The following is a 20530-nucleotide window of genomic DNA, read 5'->3' as shown; positions in this document are numbered from 1 at the left end:
TCTCTCTTGAGAAATACAACTAAATCTGAGCTTTCCCTTTCCTTTTAAAGTTTTTTTTATCATTAAAAGTACATTCACGGTACTGTACACAGCAAAAATTATTTCCTGTAAAATTACGCAAATGTCCTGTAACAAAAAGGAGCGGGACATTTACCGTAATTTTACAGGTCGAAAAACAAATTACGTGACATTTAATTTTTAGTGTACAACTTTTTTACAGGACATTTGATGTAATATTAAATGAATCTCCGTTAACTTTTAAGGAAAACAATTTAAAATTACAGGTTTTGTTAATTACATGTTGATTTATTTTAAAGGTTGCAGTTTCAGTGACATGTAATAGTCTAAAAAATGTCTGTGTACAGTAGAATTATTTAAACAACTAGGCTCACAACACATAAAAGAGTGAAAATCACTTACACGGTGTCTTTTTAGAACGATTTCAAGAAAAAAAAATCGACATCTCTGGATATTAGCCGCATTATCCAACGCACTATTCAGATTAAAATCGATGGGGGTGTCTAGAACAGATTTTTTTTTATATTTACGATAAAATTACATGAGCATGTGTTTAAAAGTTTCACTTTTTATCATTCCTTAAAATTTTAATGTTTTCCGCTTTTAAGCTACGATGCATTGAAATTTCTTCGAAAAAAAATATTAACTTCAAATATTTTCAAAATAGATATTTTAAACATAAACAAAAATACATTAGAAAAAAAAACTATGATCTAATAAAAATATTCATATTATCAATAAAAAAAAGCCAGACTAAACTGTAAACATAACTAGCAATACAGTAGAAAACTTACAAATAAAATTGCTAGAAATGTGTATTCTCCATGATCACTTTTATAGAACACGGAATGCAGTTTTGAGTAGAGGGAAGAAAGTAGCAATCGATGCCTTGTTCCTCCTTAAAAAATTTATTTGTATTTTGAGCATACACTAAGGTCTTTTTAACGCGGTTTGATTTTGCTCAGTTTTTCTAACATGGCTTCTTTTTACGCGGTTTTTTGCCATGGATATGATTCTTCTACCCGGCTCTCGCGAATCAACACGTTTTTTGAGCGAAAATATTCCAAGTCCTATACGTTAACGACGGAATTCATATCGCGTAAAAAATACCTTAGTGTATTTGGATGTGATTGTCTAGAAAAATCTGAATTTTCACTGTTTTGATTGTTATTAAATATATTTAGCATTGTGCAGTTTGATAATAAAAACTTATATTATGAAAGAAATATGTTATTTTAGTGTATTTCCTTTGAAAATGTTACTTTTGACATCATGTTTCCAACTTTAAAAACGTTTTAAGCGTATTATTTATTCTTGAAGATCATCACATACCAAATATTTGTTCGAGAACGGCAAGGTTTTTCTTCATTTTCATTTTCAATATGGATAATGCAAAATGGTTCAATTGTAACCTTCACCCTTCAACTCAAAACTGCATTTTGTCTTCGATAGAAATGATCATGGAATATACATTTTTATAACAGAATTTCTGTAAATTTTCTACATTGTTGCCAGTTAAAAGCTTATTCTAGAAAGTTTTTATTAGTAATTTCAATATTTTTATCCATATTTAAAGGGGAAAGTGGGGTAACGTGGGCCATAGAGAAACGAGGGCCTCTTTGTATATCTCAGATGTGTGTTGAGATAAAAATCTGAATACAACTGACATCGCCGTCGCTTTCCTTAAGCATATTTTTCTATATGTTGTTGACTTAAACTAGGTCAGGCAAATAGAAATTCTCTGCAGAATTTTTTTACTTTTCGACTGAAAAATGAGCACTTTTTTAACAGATTTGTAATCATTTATGATAAAAATTCGTGCCGGAACCTAACAAAATCAGCAAAGCTATTGTTTTGTAGATGAGGCATGCCCAGTTCGATGAAACTTGTAAACTTTTCCAATGCAAAACTCTTTCAAAGACTTTAAAAAGTTTTATAAGGATCATTCTAATGAAACAAATTTTGTTACCTGCTCACTGGTCGGTGATTTAATCAGATCGAATTGACATTTGAGTGCATTTTTTTTTTGTTTTTTTTTCTATTTTCCACCCCTGGGACTTAAATATGAATCATATACTTTTTTTATTTTTTTTTATTTATCAAGCAAATCATAGCTTGTGGGGAATCGTGAGCTACATTTTTTGGGGTATCTTGGACCACCTAAATTTTGATGTTTTTATACCCATTGTCACGGCGCGCCTCCATCATATGAAATTTCGATATTTTTTCCGTGTAGATGGCTAGCAACAGATAGCAAAGGCTGTGCGAAAGAACCTTTAAAGTTGTCAGGAAGTAGTTCGGAGAGATTTCTCTAAAAGAAGAATAAGCGACTACTGATAGAAGCATTTTGTGAAGATAGAGCGCCAGATTTATTGAGCAGTTACTTTTTTATATAAATTTAAGGCCATTCTTGGATGATTAGTGAGACCACGTCACGTGAAAGGTAACCGCATCTGAAAAGAGAAAAAAACCAAAAGAATTAAATTACTAAATAATTTGTAAAATACTCCGAATAGGCAAGTGGAAACGATTGCACAACGTTGTGATATAAGTACTACGTCTTTCGAGCAATCCGCGATCAAAGTAAGATTACATATTGTTTAAAAGTTGATATCAAATGAATATTTATGATGATTTCACATCAGGCTTCCACTGTGCAAGTTATTTAACCGCAACCAGCGTCCAGCAGTAACAGAACCAAAACGGCGTCAAAGGCGTCGGCTTTAAGAAGATCGTTGCTATAGTTACCAGTCAGTAGCATACAAGTGAGGTTACCTTAAAAGAATGTAAACAAACAAAATTATTATCTTGCAATCACTATTTAGGAACATCTTATTAAGCCGCATACAGAATTTAGAAGAGCAGGAGTATAAATAGAGAAAAATACTAAACGTAAGTAACTTACCTATGAGATTTAGCCATAAGTTAAACAATGAAATCGTTACAGGAATTTTTTAATATATTGTATATTAAAAACTCGGAAACAACTCTACATCACTCTTCTAAAATCCACACCCATTCAGAACTTAAAATACGTTTTTCCTATCTGTAAAGTTTTCACATGCCAAATTAGGAGTTATGAAAAATATTTTGTCCATCCTATATAAGAAATTTTGCCGAAACGTTCGCGAGCCAGGATTTAGGAATGATTCGATCATACACAAATCTCTTTTTTATTTCCTCATCTGAAATTGCTTTAAAATAACTAAATGAATTCTGAAATTTGAGTTTTGGGTCAACTAATAAACTTTGCTCGATATCTAGTCAATTTGGATTTGGTGGCCCACGATTCTTCACAATTTTTCGAAATCCAAGAAAAAAATACTTTTTTTTAAACAGACAGAACTCGAGGAAAATAATTTATTAAAATTAAAAAAAGGCTTATGATACGTTAGAAATGTAGAAAACCATACCATTTATATTTTTTCATTTTATCTTTTAAAGTAAAGAAGTTATAGAGCATAGAAAAAAAAGTGGCCCACGATTCCCAATCTAACCCACAATTTTTAGTTAAAAATCTTTGTCATCAAAATGTTTGGAGTAATTATTTGTTTTGGAATAGATTTGATCAGCTAGTTTTCAGAAGCGGATTTTCAAAACCACGCTATTTTTAATCAAATTTTGCCCATTGTGAAATTCTTGCATAGAATCATCCAAAATTTTGCATAAGTTCAGAAAAAAAATTGATTGTATTTTTATTTGAAAGTTTACTCTGGGAGATATCATTTTCACTATAAACACACGATAATGACACAAAAATTACATGGGAAACTCTTGCTTAGAACGACAGTGTACCTGGTAGAAAAAATACTGTTCGTGCTTAAAACGACAGGAGAGAATTATGAGAATTGATATCTCTTTTTTTTTCTTCCTTGGAAAATACTTCTTATTCATCAATGGGATCAAGTATATCGTTCGGAGGATATTAATTCTAAATTACACGCGGCTAGTTATTTCCAAAAAGGTATGATGCAAACGATAAAATGGGATCAAGTCTCCCCATTCTCCTCAAATATTCACACTGCCAATAGTGCTAGAGAAATGCGGTCAATATCATAATCCAATCCGCACTCTTCCTTTAAGGAGATTGAACAGTGTTCCAGTAATTTTTATAGATTTGACCTCAGGAATACGAAAGGAATTTAATGTGTTTCAATAACAAATACCAATTAACACAAATTAGCATCTTGATGATTTTTTTTTAATAATTTCATTATTTTATGCACTGTTGTTGTCATTTCATTAATTTAAATATTTAAAATTTTTCAGTTACATACTTTAAACAAAAATCAGTGAATATTCCATTTTTTAAGCTTTGTTTTTGTAATTTTTTTTTATTTTTTATACGATCGAAAACTTTGAAAATGTGAATACGAATAAGAAATTTGAATACTTAAAAAACGAAAATATGACATCGGTAAACATTGAAAATGCAAAATTTTTTGTGTTTTGTTTTCGACGCGAATAGTGAAATCGTCGAATGGCGTGATATCGTAAAATTTTAAAAAATTATTAACTTTGTTAAACAACACAAAGAACTTTATTTTTTATTTTAAGTTTTGATGAAAGAGAAAGTGTTCTTTCTTTTTTCTAACCGTTTCGACGGTGCATCCAATTGGTAAATTCTTTTTTCGAATACCGTCATTCAAAAGGCTAACCAGCTTATTTGCAAATTCTTTGCAATTTAATTGAGTTTTTTTTAAATGATTAGTTTTTATGCATAGATTAAAATAGTTACATTGATTCGGAATTCTTTCTGTTTTTTTTCCGAATTCGACTGACCTGTAGCCTGAAGTGATGCAATGGCAGTCTAAAATCCAATTACCAAGGATTAGGGGCATGCCGCCTGGGAATAGCAGGTGACAATGCGCGAAAGTTCATATGTTGTTGACTGTTTGCAACATGTTGAAATTCAGCAGCCAAGTCAAAAACTCGAATTCTGTCTGAATGATGTGAAAGGCAAACATATGAAATACCTTATACTAGGATGTGTGACTGCTGTTGCTTGTTTGGTTTTTTTTTTAACATTAAGTTCATCAATTTTCAATCGGAAGAATTTTTAGGACGATTACCGTGTAAAAGGTTAGAACGGTACAACTTTACTTAAACGGATATTTAGATGTTAGTTTAAAATAAAACTAGACATGGCCTAAAACTTCCTGAAAGAAAGAAAAAAGTTTTCAAAGGTTCCCAGGAATGCCAAACCCAGTCATACTGTAGTTTTTTTTGTGTTTGCTAACAAACTATTCAAGCGTCTGAAAAATACGTAACGATTTTGAAGATACATAAGTTTTGAAATTTAATATTATTTCTAGAGCTGCTTCAAATACAACAAGAACTTTAATAGAAAAAATTACATTTTTTCTTCCGTTCCACAATACGTGAACAGCCCCTCTACAATTGAACTGTCAGTAGGATTCAGACAACATCACACCTGGGCTGGCACGTTTACAGTTTGAGGCTGCGGTACAAAGAGTACGATCCTCTATACTTTTTGTGTTACCTCTTCCAAAGGATTTCCAGTGTACCTACCATGGTTTATAGTTTTCGATGTTGCGCTTTTCCGATTCTCCGACATATGCTACCCATATATCGAAATCAACTTGACAGTCGTGACATCCCACCGGAACACGTCCCGAATGCTGGTGTTTTCCTTGTTGATTGATTTCAGTTTTTTGTTCTGTTGGTAGTTTTTGGTACGACATGTATTGTATAGTGGCTGTGGCCTTGAAATACGTTATCTGGAAACTGGAAAGAGCATCCCAAAAGCTGTATTTGTTTTCTCCTGTTGGTAAACATGGCTCGCGGTTACACTTTCTAGTTTTCGTTTAAAAAAAAATGCTTTTGAAAGTTTAGACGAACTCTGATGTGATTGTTGTTTGGCGCAGCTTACAAAAGTTCTTTTGATTTTGAATTAGCTATTCAGAAGTAGAGAGAAACCCTAGGGAAGGGTTTTCTAAACTTGATGACTTTTTAAACACAGAAACAATTTGAAATCTTTGAAAGTTACCACGTTTAAGAGAAGACTTTCGATTCTAACGCATTTTTGATAAAGAAGAGGGAAGAAGTTGGAAAAACGCGAGGGGAGGGGGACAATAAAAAAATATAGCAAAAAACAAATAAATTTGAAAGCTTGTATGCAACAAAATTGCAAACTATATCATTGCACAAAACCTCTAAATCAAGTAATTTTTTATCGAATAATTCATTAAAATCAAGAATACAAAAGGTTAAAAAAATTCCATCTTCTAAAAAGAATGTGAAAAAAGAAGAAATTTATATGTGTTGTATTTTGATGTATAATTTGATGTATAGTTTCTTAAATTTTAGGGGCTTGTGATATAGCTCATTAAGTAAGGCTGTTGCTTCCTGAGCGAAAGTCCGCCAGTTCGAGCCCAACAGTGAAGATCGAACACAGTTGTACCGGATGAGTTTTTCAATAACTGTCTGTCAACTGCAGCATTCATATAAAGTCGCCATAAAAATTGTAAAACGACTATAATCGACATCATATTTGTTAGCATGAATAATTTGTTTTACTGCGAAAGTCATATAAGTTTCGTTTTAGGACTGAGAACATTTCAAAGTTATAGAAATTTATATACCAATTCCTGGTAGTACAGCCGTGTCGTTATATCTGTTCGAAATTTATCCGAAACACTTATTTTTTTTGTGAATTTACGAGGAAAAGGCATACAAAGTGTAATTGATAGATACTGGGGTTCGAAATGCTGAGAGAAGACCGGATAGAAGCATAAGATATGTGGTTTTTTTTTTATGTAAACCAATTGAACAAAGATATTGTTACCACCAGCAATGCTATTTAAACTAAATATAATATTCAAGATACGAAATTGAATTTAAAAAAAAGTTTCTTCTACCGTGAAACCACAAATAAGGTGCTGGCACTAAACCTTCCGAACAGACTTAGAAGTAATGTCTAGAAAGCGAGATGGAAACCAAGATGCGTATTTCCTTTTTATCGTTATTTAGGTGTTATTTGTAGAAAGGATAAGGTTACACTAGTTTTGAACTATATATTGCGAAAAACAATTTTTTTAAATTTATTCAGACCAAAATGCAGGAACATCTTTAGAGGTACAACTATTTCGTTAGCATCAGTTGCGTAAAGCATAAACCACAAAGAGTTGATTTATGTATGTACATAATCATTGATAACTCCCCAGGTAACCACCAAGCATTTAAAACAGCACATAAGTAGCACTATATACGCATATACGGCAGATGGATTAAAGCTACTAAGCATTAGATAAGCATTTATGTAGCCCTGAATGCTACTCAAATGCAGGTTTTGGCAAAATATACGGCTACTTTAGTGCTAAACCCTACAAATGTTCCCAACTGGACATTTAAAAAGCATTTGAAATGCTGATTTAATGCTTTGCCGTTTCTTTAAAAAAAAATCCTGTGATCATCACTCACAGATATTTTTATCTCGTGTTCTTCTTTACCGACCCACTCCTCTCTTTCTTTGTTTCATATCACCCTCTCCTCTCTTTGTTCACTCGACCTATTACCATTGTATACCACCCTTGTGTGGTGAAAACTCTTGGAGTTGATGTTCCTCCTCCTGGAACGGGATTCGAACCTGGATCCTAGCGACATCAATATCAACGGACGATTCCTTTATCCGCTGAGCTATAAGAGAAGACCTGATGGAACATGATATTTTTGTTCCATATAAACAACACGTCACCTGCATTTGAGTAGCATTCAGGGCTACATAAATGCTTATTTAATGCTTAGTAGCTTTAATCCACCTGCCGTATATGCGTATGTAGTGCTACTTACGTGCAGTTTTAAATGCTTGGTGGTTACCTGGGTTGTGTCCATCTTTAAACAGTGTGAGCATTTTTTCAGTGACACCAAGATGGAGTAAATGCAAATAATCACTTACAATGACGTCTTCTACCATATCAAAAGGCAATCTTAAAAGGGGTGTGTCCACATACACCTTTTTCATTTTTCCATTCTCGCGAGTCTTATAGGTCTGATAATGTCCATCGTAGATTTTACTACGGAATCCGGCATCTGTTCGCTTAGGTGCACTTTTTATTGGATAAGTGTTTACATTTAAATCCTTTTAACGTTCTCCAACGGTGGTGCATTTTAAACATCCATGAAAAGCATTGAAGTTCACGGTTCCTGAAAAATTATGGACAGTTACTTACACATATAACAGAAAATAATTATAGTTTATTTCCTTTTATAAACGCTCTAGCTGGAGAATCACAAATGAAAGCTCTTATTTTGACACTTAGTTTGAAGCCATTGATAATAATGCCTGTATTTAAAATAGGTAGTGCTTCATCAACGAATGGTTCCAAATATTCTTCCACACGTTTCGGTTTGATTTTACCGTGGAATACCCCAATAATCATTGGTTTAATATTCGGTTCTTCGTGCACGTTAAATAAAATAGGCCAAACTTGATCTGTACCATTTTTAAATAGCGGCAGACCATCAATATTGCAATTGACAGAAATCTCACGAGAATTTCTCAAGCTGTTAAAAGCTTCGCGAAGGCATTGTTCTGTAAAAAATATTTTATCGTTATATCAAGTCTCTTTACAATAATATTCACTACTTACCAAATTCATTATGCCAATATTGACCTCCTTGTATTTCAATAATTTTGGCAGTTTCTCGAGGGGTTTCCAGTAAACGCCGTGGCTCCGTAGGTAGCATGCGATCATATTGCGATAAACGCGATAGAAGAGGTATCAGCGCGGAATGGGATATTTTGAACTCTAAAATCCATTGACGAAGAAAGAGGTATTGAGGACGTATCCAAAGGTGTTACATCTGGAGCATCTTGCGTTGAAGATGATGTTGGAAGTGGATAAGTACTTGTTGATGGTGTATTCAACAAAGTGTTTGGTGTGCCCGAAGGATTGGCAAGATCACTGTTCGATGAATCATCTATTTCACTATACCGCTTCAAATTTCGATTGTATGAACCACTTTTGATGATATTTTCCCACTTTTTTTAACGATCCATTTTTCTTATATGCACAATATTAATCACTCTTCAAATATTCAAAACAAACATGTGTGCACAAAGGAAAACATGCCATCTATAAATATGATTCATGCCCAATCAGGTACGTTGGTATATAAGTTGTTTTGTGTGATTATACCTAGACATTATGATACGATTATGAATGAACAACCAACTGAACACCTAGTTGTTCACACTGAAATAAACATCTTCAATAAATCAGCATTATACCTATCTGCATTTCCACTGCTTCTTGCAGTCTGTTAGCATTTAATATGCTAAGCTGTTTTTAATCAGCATCCAAAATTCGATTTTAAATATTTTTTTCATTGCATTATTCAAGCATTGAAATCGCTATTTTATGGCTATTGTGCATTCAAAATGCTTTTTACTGACTAAAAGCTTTTAAATAGAATATCACATGCTAATTTAAAACAACTATGCATTTCAAATGCTTATATACTACAACAAGCAGCGGAAATGCAGATATAATGCTGATTTACTGCCTATACTAATGCTTGGTGGTTACCTGGGTCGTTTTTAAATTTATGGTCACAAAAACGCTTTTCTTGTCCTTAACTAAGGCATTTAATTTATTACGTGGTCGAATTAAATTTTTTTTCTCTTGTAGCTTGGAAATTTGTACATTTATAGGTAGATATATGATGAGTGAAGATGTTCTAATATTACAATCAAACAAGTATGTTTTTTCAAAATAATATTAAAGGCTCAAAGAGCAGTAATTATAAAATGTCTGTTGTCATACACCATCCCAATACTTTTTTTATAGGTCCAATTTAGTAGGAATATTCGTTGATTTTTTTTCTCTTATTTTAACTGAGTGTAAATAATGAGTTAGGTTTATTTATTGATGCAATTGTACAGCTGAATTTACTGGATAAATCTATCTATCAAAACATTGCAAAGTTACTGTATCAGCTTGACTAAAAAGCAAAAATCATTTTTTAAGGAAAAATCATTTAAAATTTCTGGATAATTATGTTTTACAAAAATGAACTAAGCTCAGAAAAAACATTCTCGATTTAATTGATAGGACCAATTTTAAAATGTTATTGAGATTCATGATGCACTACGTACACAACATTGAATGAATGTCTTTTATATTATGTTAGAAACTATAAATATGATAGGATGAATGAAACTAATACACAATAATAGCCAGATTAAACTATACGGAATCTGAGAGTTTTTTCTCAAAACTAATGATGAATCATTTCAAATTCAATGACTCAATGAGGATGTGAGTGGTCAATCAAGCAAAGTTAATCTAAGCTGATTTTTATTCATCATCGCTAAAATTGTTGCAATTCTAGATAGGTTTTTGATTTAGAGAATAAAGAATTATGTTTTACAAATTTATGTTGGGAAAATATATTTACTATGAGAAATAAGCACTTGGTGATAGTAATTTATTTTTTAACTTCATTTAGCTTACCATACTCATGCCTTTTTATCAACTGAAAACTTTCAATAGGAACTAATAGGAATTGAGAAAATAATTTTAATGGTTCACCGTAACACTAGTCAAAAGTGTCTCTCAATCAATCCCTGTTACCCCTCTCCAAACCAAAATTATTTTGTAAGGATGCAAAGGTAACCTCGGTGCTAAAGCACAAAATAGATCTTCCATCCTTTTCTCTTTCTTCCAATCCATTAATTTACTACTAGGACGTGGTTGGCGCCGTAATTGACATTAAAAAAGAGAGCATCAGTTTTGTGCAGTGTGAATGAGCTGCTAATCCCAATCATTCATTTGACCTTCGAACAAAACTGATGGCCTCGGTCAATCACGGAGTAGCAACTATTGGCGATGTGGAACTTGTTCTACTGAGCCACGTCAGCGATCGTGGAGCTTGAAGTGATTGTTTTAATAAGTTGATTCATCAAACAAGTGACAAACTCAGTTGAACGTTCACAACACTGTCAATAGGATGATTTCTTCCATATGCGGTACGGTGATAGGGTATCCATAGTAATTGGCGTTGTCGAAGAGACCTTGTAGGCACGAAGATTTTATCACGTTGAAGTATGTAATGGAAGTAAAAACGGCGAGTCAAAGTATTTATCAAAAATAAAAACCTGCTGCAATTCGATACGAGGCTTTGCTAGTGTTGTCAAAGATATCAGAACACATTTCTGCACATATGGCGGGAGCCGGAGTGGTTCATTCCCCGGGAGACAACTTAGAGCGTATTTTTCGAAGCTACGTTGCACGCGTTCTAGACGGTGGGATATTGTGATCTGAGCATACTGTGGATGGCATACTCAAGAATGCAACGAACTGTCAAAAAATAAATAGCTTTCAGTGCGTACACATCGTCGATATCTTTAGTGTTCTGGCAAAGAAACCCGAATGCAGCAAATCCTTCTTTAGATGTCAGCGCAATGTGTTCGGAAAGCGTAAGTCTCCAATCAATTTTCACTCCCAGATCAAAAATAGAATCTACGTTCTCCAAGCACAAACCGGATAGTTGGTTGTCAAAACTGATCATGTTTCGTGAACGGAAAAAGTTGATGATCTTACACTTTTCAGCATTAGCCTGCAATACGTTAACCCGGCACCAATTTTCGAACGTGGCAATGTCAGTTTAAAAGGCAATGTATACTATCTGCAGTGCAAGGTTGCCGAAAAGTATTTTGTGTTTTTACAAAAAATATTCTGACTTTCCCAAAAATTCTGTGATAGTTTTCTGTGATGCTATTTCCATAAACTTCATTGAAAAGACATAAAAAAATGGAGAACTTTTACATTTTACTTCAGATAATAAATTAATTTTATCGATTTTATCATAATTTTCCATATTAATATTGAAAATCAAAAATTTTGATCGAATTAAATATTTTAGTTTTGGAAACACTATCAAAATTTGAAAAATCTGTGAAATCTGTGAATATTTCGAAAATTCAGACCCGAATGACCTCTGAGGTTAAAAGGTCTTAAATAAATATCATCATCACCGAAAATTCTGTGTTCTGTGAAACAGATTCTGTGATGAAAATTTGCTCAAAATTCTATGAAATAAAAGATTTTTCTGTGATTTCAGCAACCTTGCTACAGTGCTGATTATCTTTCGAAAAAGCTTCAGATCATTAGCGTATTGAATAGTAGAACAGAGGTCGTTTACGAAGATTATGAAGAGAAGAGGCCCGAAATGGCTTCCTTGAGGTACACCTGACCTGGATGGAAAACGTTCTCGAGCGTGAGCTATTGACTTTCGTGAAGGTCATTGAGTGCCCAATCAGGGAGCCTATCCGATCCAGCTATCCAATAAGTATTTTATGCGGAAGGTGGTTGAAAGCTTTCGCAAAGTCAATGTAGATAGAATCGGCTTGACAACCTTTTTCCATATTGTCACTCAATGGGATTTTGTAACATATCAAGTTGGTAACTGTTGACCTTTGTTTCACAAAGCATTTTGAGCCTCACAGAAGTTTTACAGCAGCATAAATCCGTTCGTGCATTAAGACGTTATAAAATTTTCGAGATGGAGCTCAAGATCGAAACAGCATGGTATATGTATAGGTGAAATACCGGCAATTTTACATTATCTAGGGAACGATCTTTCCGTGATTGACCGATTTAGAACTCTGCATACCGGGACAGCTAAAGGTGAAAAATAGTTTTAAAAAGGCGGGAGGTATGTTATCTCGACCAGCACCTTCCGTTGGGTCAACTTGCCTATTCCATCGGTTTAGAAGCAATGGAACCATTGAAAGTCAAATCAATTTTTTTTGAAGTTATGCAACATGTTGACGATAGAGCAGATCGTTTAGTTTTTTTTTTAATTCGTTTTCTAAGCACCTCAAATGGCATGTTCGTAACAGCATTGTTCCATTGAGCTGATTGTATGCATGCGTCCAAGGGCACTGTATGACTCAAAGTTTACGCGATTGATAATTTGTTTAAAGCTAAGTTACAGCATTCTTTCGGTTTCAGATAGAATAAAACTGTTACAAGAGTTACTATCACCATCTGTTGTAATCAAATGTGAAACATAGTTTTCAATTTCGAATCCTTAAAAGATTATGAAATAGTGAATCTATCCGTTGCTGGCTTCCGCACGTTTTCGATTTACCATAGCTATAAATATCCATCATGTATAGCTACGAAAACCCCGAAATTGTCGTCGGTTTCGCAGCCACAATTCCCCCAACGCAACTCAGCTACCAAGAAGACGGGTAGATTTGCTCGGATGGTACCAAAGGGAAAACGCGCGATAAAAGGGCACATAGTTTCCCATTCTCCCAGGACATCCCAGGACGTGCTCCCGGCAGCAGCAGACTTTCGGACGACACAAGCTTAAGGAACACTCGCTTGGCATAGATAGGGTCACAGCCCAGAAAACCTCTTTTCCCGGTGCCCTTTCGGCGCCATTTCTCGGGCGAAAAGAAACCGTGATTTGCCAAACCTGAGTACGTACCATCTGATTGTTGTTCCCGGCGAGCATCGCACTCAGAAGTGTTCCATAGAGATATCGAAAACTAGGTATATGTACAGAACAACCATCCCAAAAGCAATCAGATTCCGTTGGAAAACACGCAGACGTAAAGATAGGAAAAGCAGCAGAATGGCTGCTCCCGGACACAAAAGACACAAGCCACAATCAGCAACAACTTAATAAACGAAACGGAATGGAAACGTAAACGTGCCAACGATAAAAGAAATGCTGTTAATATTTCATCAACCTAATGAAGTGGAAACGCGTGACTCTTGCGCGCACAGCATCATCGACCAATAACTATTTGCATCCGATTTAATCGACGTGGCAATCAGAGGCAATGTGCTTTGATGAAGAGGGGAAGTGCAGCTTTATATCAAGATATTTTTCCAACTATTTTGTTTTAGCCATCGGAAAGGAATTTTAACCTATGATACTCAGCCTCACCGTTGCAAACATTCGGAGAAGCACTTTGATCTTTTGTTTACATACCAATTATAAAATTGAAACTAAACTACTTTCTTCTAATAGATAAATCATGATTGGACAGAGGAATTTTCGTACTAAGTATATAGTCCACATCCACAATCCACCGATTATAATCATGTCCTGCTTGTGACCAGATAGTGTTAATCGCATCAATTTCAGCGGCAGTAGGATATTTTTCAACCATCAGCATCAGCAAAAGATGCATTTCCGAAACGTTGACACCCGCATAGCATCGTTGCATGATCTACGTTGAACATTCATTTCGAAACACCTATCGCTAGACTGATTCATAAATTGACATAAATAGTTTTTAAGTTTAAATGAAAAAAAAAAGAATTGATTGATTGATTGATTGATAAGGGATGAAACATAAATGCATTTTATCTCTTGTTTAGTAGAATCAAATATACCTAGATTATTTCAGGGTATTGTACAGTCTAACGTCACCGAAAAATTCTTGTCAAATGACATAGGATAAACCGTGTGTCGTGTCGAGTGATACAGGAATAGGCTTCAAAATTATGTTGGCGATTGCGAATTCAAACATCATCAAAACTGGATTCACTATGTGGCTGGAGGGCTTTCCTAGTGAGTGAAGCCTATATGCGTTGGTCCACATGAAAGGCTTTGAAAGGAAACAAATTTTGAATGAAGGTAGAATTTTCTAGAAGCATACAGGGATTAACAGTTTCAAACAGCATTTCCAAAAGGGTAACAGATAAAACAATAAGCCAACGGACTTATTTTGGACCGGGTACATATTTTGGACACCCTTGCAGCTTTTTTCCCAATATTTCTCTCATAAATCATGATAATCGTGAAATTTTTGAACAAGTATAGTTGAAGCTACTTCTTATGATTCTTATCATATCTAACATTCCATTTAAATAAGCTGACAAGGGATAGAAAATTGGAATTAAAGTTTTGATTTTTCACAGTTTGGCCGAATCAAGCCTATTTGAGGAGGACGTTCCATTATTGGAGTCAACTTTCAAGAAGTTATCTGCATAGCTGTGATGAATTTAACAACTACAAACATGTTCAAAGATATGAATAAACACTTGAAAACTAGTTTGCAAGCTCGAAAAACCAAAAAAACATGTTTTGAGAGCAATTTGACCCATGTCGAAAAACGGGCCTATTTAATTTCTTAGGAACTAGTTTTGGACCACTCGATCAACTCGTTAAGCTCAACCCGCCTTTAGACGGAGTTCACCTCAATCGGCGCGGCATAAAACTTCGCCAATTATTGTTTAAACTTACTTTTTGTGATTTTAACCAGGTAATTATTCATTATTTTGTATGCTTCTAGAAAAATTATTGACAGTTTGGTCAAAAAGTAACAACCTCTCAGGGTTGATTTTCGAGAAAAATTTTTTTTACTTGGTTAGGCAGAAGAGACGAAATATAAACCCTGACTGAAACGACATCAAATCGGCAAATATGTAAAAGGTTTGATTTTTGTAACAGTTGAAATATCTGAATTAAAGTAGAACAATTTTTACAAATAATATATTATACTTTAGCTATTAGATAGTCTTAATTTGTTTAAAAATTTGGGAAAAAATTGTTGAAATTTGTAAAAGTTACAAGCGAAAAAGTACTGAAAAACTAGTTTTTCAGTCCCTGTGGTTATGCAATTTTTGCAAACATTGTTTCAAAGATTAAACTGATTTTTTTGTGGGGCTTTCAGATGGTTAAAAAGATTTGTTGATACTCACGGTTTTTCCGAACTCTATTTTTCGCAACCACATTCATACAAAACCAAAACCGACTGTTTTGGTTTCGTTCTCTTTCGTCAATTCGCATATTGAGAACAATAGCTGTTGACAGTTAATGATGGTCAATGATGGTGACAACAATAGATTTGTTCAATGGTTGGTAAAAATCGGTGTCAACTGGTTTCTGTCAACTGAAAAATGTTCAACGAGCCAATGTTTTGGTCGAAAGTAGTCAGGTCATTGTTCAATGGAGTAAGAAGAAATTAGTCAAAACCAATCCAGCTCGGCAGCGGGACTCGTTTCAACCTGAGAGAAATCGGTCAAAGTCAATTGGAAAGAGACAGGTGATAAACTGTCAATCCATTTCTACTTGTTTCGACCCGTTTCGACCAGACTTCATTGAACAGACTGTATATAAATGTTGTCATCATGCCAACTAAACTCAGCCAACACAACTTGTGGCTATGAGTTACCCTGCAGTGTTGGCAGTTTATTCTGGGTAGTTAGCCCAGAATATGACAGTTTTAAGGGAATGATTCAGAGTTGAGAATCACTTAGGATAAGCAACAAGATTGATATCGCTAAAGGTCTAAGTTAGCTTGTAAGCACTTGACGAACAGAAATGAATAAGCGGAATTATTTTTGTCATTTTTGTCATTTTTGTCATTTTTGTCATTTTTGTCATTTTTGTCATTTTTGTCATTTTTGTCATTTTTGTCATTTTTGTCATTTTTGTCATTTTTGTCATTTTTGTCATTTTTGTCATTTTTGTCATTTTTGTCATTTTTGTCATTTTTGTCATTTTTGTCATTTTTGTCATTTTTGTCATTTTTGTCATTTTTGTCATTTTTGTCATTTTTGTCATTTTTGTCATTTTTGTCATTTTTGTAATTTTTGTAATTTTTGTAATTTTTGTAATTTTTGTAATTTTTGTAATTTTTGTAATTTTTGTAATTTTTGTAATTTTTGTAATTTTTGTAATTTTTGTAATTTTTGTAATTTTTGTAATTTTTGTAATTTTTGTAATTTTTGTAATTTTTGTAATTTTTGTAATTTTTGTAATTTTTGTAATTTTTGTAATTTTTGTAATTTTTGTAATTTTTGTAATTTTTGTAATTTTTGTAATTTTTGTAATTTTTGTAATTTTTGTAATTTTTTGTAATTTTTGTAATTTTTGTAATTTTTGTAATTTTTGTAATTTTTGTAATTTTTGTAATTTTTGTAATTTTTGTAATTTTTGTAATTTTTGTAATTTTTGTAATTTTTGTAATTTTTGTAATTTTTGTAATTTTTGTAATTTTTGTAATTTTTGTAATATTTGTAATTTTTGTAATTTTTGTAATTTTTGTAATTTTTGTAATTTTTGTAATTTTTGTAATTTTTGTAATTTTTGTAATTTTCGTAATTTTTGTAATTTTTGTAATTTTTGTAATTTTTGTAATTTTTGTAATTTTTGTAATTTTTGTAATTTTTGTTATTTTTGTAATTTTTGTAATTTTTGTAATTTTTGTAATTTTTGTAATTTTGTTAATTTTTGTAATTTTTGTAATTTTTGTTAATTTTTGTAGTTTTTGTAATTTTTGTAATTTTTGTAATTTTTGTAATTTTTGTAATTTTTGTAATTTTTGTAATTTTTGTTATTTTTGTAATTTTTGTCATTTTTGTAATTTTTGTAATTTTTGTAATTTTTGTAATTTTTGTAATTTTTGTAATTTTTGTAATTTTTGTAATTTTTGTAATTTTTGTAATTTTTGTAATTTTTGTAATTTTTGTCATTTTTGTCATTTTTGTAATTTTTGTAATTTTTGTAATTTTTGTAATTTTTGTAATTTTTGTAATTTTTGTAATTTTGTTAATTTTTGTAATTTTTGTAATTTTTGTAATTTTTGATAATTTTTGTAATTTTTGTAATTTTTGTCATTTTTGTCATTTTTGTCATTTTTGTTATTTTTGCCATTTTTGTCATTTTTGTCATTTTTGTCATTTTTGTCATTTTTGTCATTTTTGTCATTTTTGTCATTTTTGTCATTTTTGTCATTTTTGTCATTTATGTTATTTTTGTCATTTTTGTCATTTTTGTCATTTTTGTCATTTTTGTCATTTTTGACATTTTTGTCATTTTTGTCATTTTTGTCATTTTTGTCATTTTTGTCATTTTTGTCATTTTTGTCATTTTTGTCATTTTTGTCATTTTTGTCATTTTTGTCATTTTTGTCATTTTTGTCATTTTTGTCATTTTTGTCATTTTTGTCATTTTTGTCATTTTTGTCATTTTTGTCATTTTTGTCATTTTTGTCATTTTTGTCATTTTTGTCATTTTTGTCATTTTTGTCATTTTTGTCATTTTTGTCATTTTTGTCATTTTTGTCATTTTTGTCATTTTTGTCATTATTGTCATTTTTGTCATTTTTGTCATTTTTGTCATTTTTGTCATTTTTGTCATTTTTGTCATTTTTGTCATTTTTGTCATTTTTGTCATTTTTGTCATTTTTGTCATTTTTGTCATTTTTGTCATTTTTGTCATTTTTGTCATTTTTGTCATTTTTGTCATTTTTGTCATTTTTGTCATTTTTGTCATTTTTGTCATTTTTGTCATTTTTGTCATTTTTGTCATTTTTGTCATTTTTGTCATTTTTGTCATTTTTGTCATTTTTGTCATTTTTGTCATTTTTGTCATTTTTGTCATTTTTGTCATTTTTGTCATTTTTGTCATTTTTATCATTTTTTGTCATTTTTGTCATTTTTGTCATTTTTGTCATTTTTGTCATTTTTGTCATTTTTGTCATTTTTGTCATTTTTGTCATTTTTGTCATTTTTGTCATTTTTGTCATTTTTGTCATTTTTGTCATTTTTGTCATTTTTGTCATTTTTGTCATTTTTGTCATTTTTGTCATTTTTGTCATTTTTGTCATTTTTGTCATTTTTGTAATTTTTGTAATTTTTGTAATTTTTGTAATTTTTGTAATTTTTGTAATTTTTGTAATTTTTGTAATTTTTGTAATTTTTGTAATTTTTGTAATTTTTGTAATTTTTGTAATTTTTGTAATTTTTGTAATTTTTGTAATTTTTGTAATTTTTGTAATTTTTGTAATTTTTGTAATTTTTGTAATTTTTTGTAATTTTTGTAATTTTTGTAATTTTTGTAATTTTTGTAATTTTTGTAATTTTTGTAATTTTTGTAATTTTTGTAATTTTTGTAATTTTTGTAATTTTTGTAATTTTTGTAATTTTTGTAATTTTTGTAATTTTTGTAATTTTTGTAATTTTTGTAATTTTTGTAATTTTTGTAATTTTTGTAATTTTTGTAATTTTTGTAATTTTTGTAATTTTTGTAATTTTTGTAATTTTTGTAATTTTTGTAATTTTTGTAATTTTTGTAATTTTTGTCATTTTTGTTATTTTTGTAATTTTTGTTATTTTTGTAATTTTTGTAATTTTTGTAATTTTTGTAATTTTTGTAATTTTTGTAATTTTTGTAATTTTTGTAATTTTTGTTATTTTTGTAATTTTTGTAATTTTTGTAATTTTTGTAATTTTTGTAATTTTTGTAATTTTTGTAATTTTTGTAATTTTTGTAATTTTTGTAATTTTTGTAATTTTTGTAATTTTTGTAATTTTTGTAATTTTTGTAATTTTTGTAATTTTTGTAATTTTTGTAATTTTTGTAATTTTTGTAATTTTTGTAATTTTTGTAATTTTTGTAATTTTTGTAATTTTTGTAATTTTTGTAATTTTTGTAATTTTTGTAATTTTTGTAATTTATGTAATTTTTGTAATTTTTGTAATTTTTGTAATTTTTTTAATTTTTGTAATTTTTTTAATTTTTGTAATTTTTGTAATTTTTGTAATTTTTGTAATTTTTGTCATTTTTGTAATTTTTGTAATTTTTGTAATTTTTGTAATTTTTGTAATTTTTGTTATTTTTGTAATTTTTGTAATTTTTGTAATTTTTGTCATTTTTGTAATTTTTGTAATTTTTGTAATTTTTGTAATTTTGTTAATTTTTGTAATTTTTGTAATTTTTGTAATTTTTGTTAATTTTTGTAATTTTTGTAATTTTTGTAATTTTTGTAATTTTTGTAATTTTTGTAATTTTTGTAATTTTTGTAATTTTTGTAATTTTTGTAATTTTTGTAATTTTTGTAATTTTTGTAATTTTTGTAATTTTTGTAATTTTTGTAATTTTTGTAATTTTTGTAATTTTTGTAATTTTTGTAATTTTTGTAATTTTTGTAATTTTTGTAATTTTTGTTTTTTTTTGTAATTTTTGTCATTTTTGTAATTTTTGTAATTTTTGTAATTTTTGTAATTTTTGTAATTTTTGTAATTTTTGTAATTTTTGTAATTTTTGTAATTTTTGTAATTTTTGTAATTTTTGTAATTTTTGTAATTTTTGTAATTTTTGTAATTTTTGTAATTTTTGTAATTTTTGTAATTTTTGTAATTTTTGTAATTTTTGTAATTTTTGTAATTTTTGTAATTTTGTTAATTTTTGTAATTTTTGTAATTTTTGTAATTTTTGTAATTTTGTTAATTTTTGTAATTTTTGTAATTTTTGATAATTTTTGTAATTTTTGTAATTTTTGTAATTTTTGTAATTTTTGTAATTTTTGTAATTTTTGTAATTTTTGTAATTTTTGTAATTTTTGTCATTTTTGTTATTTTTGCCATTTTTGTCATTTTTGTCATTTTTGTCATTTTTGTCATTTTTGTCATTTTTGTTATTTTTGTCATTTTTGCCATTTTTGTCATTTTTGTCATTTTTGTCATTTTTGTCATTTTTGTCATTTTTGTCATTTTTGTCATTTTTGTCATTTTTG

Source organism: Uranotaenia lowii, chromosome 2 (genome assembly GCF_029784155.1).
Source record: "Uranotaenia lowii strain MFRU-FL chromosome 2, ASM2978415v1, whole genome shotgun sequence".
Lineage (NCBI taxonomy): Eukaryota > Metazoa > Arthropoda > Insecta > Diptera > Culicidae > Uranotaenia > Uranotaenia lowii.
This window is presented reverse-complemented; position numbering follows the sequence as displayed.